At 38.7% G+C, this 3,254-nt stretch overlaps 1 long non-coding RNA gene across 1 annotated transcript in view; it reads left to right on the forward strand.

The window, feature by feature from the left end:
• Positions 1-283: 283 nt before the first annotated feature.
• Positions 284-3,254, forward strand: part of LOC106938068 (uncharacterized) — a 10,527-nt gene continuing 7,556 nt past the window's right edge. The window contains exon 1 of the long non-coding RNA XR_001422527.1: positions 284-294. This is a non-coding gene — a long non-coding RNA (uncharacterized LOC106938068). The remainder of the gene's footprint in view (positions 295-3,254) is intronic.

The raw sequence follows: 3,254 nt of genomic DNA on the forward strand, positions 1-3,254 counted from the left end.
CATAGAGAAAACATTTCCAGCTTTGTCTGATACTGCCACTGGTTTCACTGTGACGTTCAAAATAATTGATTTATTTAAGGAGTTTCACAGAAATTCAGAAACTGATATTAAATTCCCTTTTTGGACGAAGTGTAAAAATGAAATGTGTAAACTTGAATAAATAACAGAAACACCACATCGTTGCTGCATCACCTTTTGTGTTCTCACATTTCTGTTTAAATCGTTATGAGTTTTGTTTTCATATGTCTGTTTCATAGCTGGAATAATTCCTGTGTTCTTTGGTGCGTGTTTCCAGTTTTGCGTTGTTTTGACCCAGAGAAACCAGATGTAGAGTCTGTCGCTATATTACTGCATCTCTTAACAGTTTCATCTCCAGCTGCGTATTTTTCCATTTTCTGCAAGGAAGTAACTGATTTCGCCCTTCAGGTATCAGCAGGAGCAGGAAAAAAAAATCTAAATTTGTTCTTTTATCCAGCCGTCGGATGGACTGTGACGGTTGGAATAAAGCTGCGCTGCTTTTTAAGGCTGTAATATTTTTAAAAACACCCTGATGGTCTGATCCTCCTTCGGGTCGCAGCAGACTTTGCATCTGCTAACTCAAACAAAAATCTGCTGCGGTTGAGCAAACACTACAAAGGAGGCAGTGTGTGTTTTCATGTGTGTGTTTGCATAGCGATGTCCATAAATATGAAACTGCAGACAGACGTGTGCATTAGGACTTTTTCACTAATCCTACTGCAGGTTAGATTTGAGCTAACATGATTTGAAGTTTGTATCAAATTACATTTATCCAATATTAAATGTTTTCCAAGGCACTCTTCATGAAATCCCATGCAGTGATTTTTTTATATCATCAGGCTAAAAAGGGACGTTCCACACAAAAGGTTTTTTTAGCGTCCACAATTTTTTGCATCATGCTTTGAACAAATCCAATATGTTGACTATTCTGTATTTTCCTTTCATTTTGACACACGGCCCAAAGCATCTCACCCTCCAGCATCACCTTTCAGCACCGTAGCACACAGTTTGATCACTGGACAACGCTGTGGTGGCAGCGCTAAAGCTGCAAATGTGTGCCACTGCAGCTTGACAACTACTCAAATGTTAGGTCGATGATCCAATAATAATACGATTAAACTTCATGCAACGCTATGCAAACGCTCTGTTTGCACTCAGAGCATCGGGTTTTAGTTCACAGAAAGATGTTAAGCCATCAACATGAGGAAAAGAAATACCAACGCTGCGTCAATGATGGCATCAGGTCAACAATTTGATGCACCAGAACATTGTGAATCAACTCATAATCTAAACAGGACTTTATTTCCTACATCTATACCTGCACAATGTGACAGAAACTCAGTAACTAAACCCCAAATCAACTTTTTTTTGCAGATTGACTAAATTTGGTTCTATCTTTATGCCTCTGTTGGAAATGTGATATTTTTGTATACAAATGGTATTTCTGCAACATTTTGTCCAAAGCCATCTCAGTGCTGCCCTTTCTGAGTCAAACAGTGGCTACTGCAGTTTAATTTTCCTACTGGTTACAACAGTACGGCTTTGTTGAAGTCTCTATATCAATGGGTATAAAACCCATCTCACGCAGATATTCACCCCCTGGTGGCGAGTCAGATCCAAGTCTCCAATAATACAGAAAAATGTCGACAGAGGGTCTAAACCAGGGGTGGGCAAGTCCAGGCCTCAAGGGCCGGTCTTCTGCAACTTTTAGATGAGTCTCTACTTCAACACACCTGAGTCAAATAATGAGGCTGTTAGCAGGACTCTGGAGAACCTGACTGCNCTGCAGAGGAGATTCAGCTGTTGGATTCAAGTGTGTTGGACCAGGGAGACGTCTAAGAGTTGCAGGACACCGGCCCTCCAGGACCAGGATTGCCCACCCCTGCTCTAAAGTCATCAAATATGCAGCACAGCCCTGCTTAGCTTCTGCGTTCGTCCTCACATTTAGCCACGCCCCCAAGTTTCTTGGCCCCTCCTACTTTTGTGGAATTTTTCTACATCTGTCTGGGGGCGGGGCTATGCTTCTACATGGCAGTTAGTTACACATTAAGACATTTTATTTTCCTTTAATCGAAAAAATTCTGGAGATTTTTGTCATTTTTCCTAATTTCAAAAGTCCACATACATTTGCCGTCATTTAAACTGGAGGCACATTTCAAACACACAGCTTTGAGAGATGCCTCCAAAAATTAACACAACCAGGACAAGAAAAGGAAAAACATTGGACTTACACGTCCTTCACAAAAGTTTCCAGACAATTTTAGGCACCACAAAGAAGTATAAGTTCAACCATCAGGCAGTTATGCTTTCAACACCTTGGATAACATGTAGGTCTGTCACAATAAACAATAAATCAATTAATTGCATGATGAATTAAAATAAACTCAATTTTCATTTGATTGATTTACTGTTTCTTTTCTCTCTCTTCTTACCAAAGACTGAATGATAAATGTCTTCAGTCTGGTGCTTTGGTCTCAACTATACCATTTTTTGAAAGATAATTTTGTTTACACAGACTTCATAATTCATTTTATTTGTTGTTTCTGTTGTTTTCTTTATTTTGAATATTTCAAATGTCTTCCAGTTCAAGAGTTTAAATGCTCATTAGAATTTAAAGTTTATTGATCTTTGATAATGTGTTCCTGCATTATTCTGCCATTATTGCTATTATATTACTTGAAAATGGTCTCAAATCAACAATATTATCGTTTATCACGATAAGTTCTGGGACAATTTATCTTCCAGGAAAATTTGTTATTGTGACAGGCCTAACATATCCAAAGTCCTCTCAAGGACTTTCCAGGACCAGTTCCCTCAAACTGAAGGACCATGTGTAACCTGGTTGTAATTCTCTTTTGTTATAATTACACAAAATGTCTTTTTTTGATTATTTGTCTTGTTCCTTATCTTACTGAAACACCTCTGTCATTGTTTTAACCGTGTTACTTTAAGATTGAAGCCCCTCCCTTTTATTTCTTCTTCTGTGGTATTGTCTTTAAATTGTTTGCGCCCCTTAGCCCCTCCCCTTTTGTCATGTTGTCCTGCAGGAGAGGTGTGTGCGTTTTATTTTTCCATCTAAATACATTCAGTTTATTCATAGATCTATTAAGTTAATTTTTGTTATATACTTTTGTTTTGTGTAGGACTTGGAGCGGGCAGCCTTTAACCTGTTGTTCACAGGTTGTCATTCACAATGACAGGGGTGTCAAACTCCAGTCCTCAAGGTCCCCTGTCCT

Source organism: Poecilia latipinna, unplaced genomic scaffold (genome assembly GCF_001443285.1).
Source record: "Poecilia latipinna isolate Pla-1442-1.1 unplaced genomic scaffold, P_latipinna-1.0 Scaffold2500, whole genome shotgun sequence".
NCBI lineage: Eukaryota > Metazoa > Chordata > Actinopteri > Cyprinodontiformes > Poeciliidae > Poecilia > Poecilia latipinna.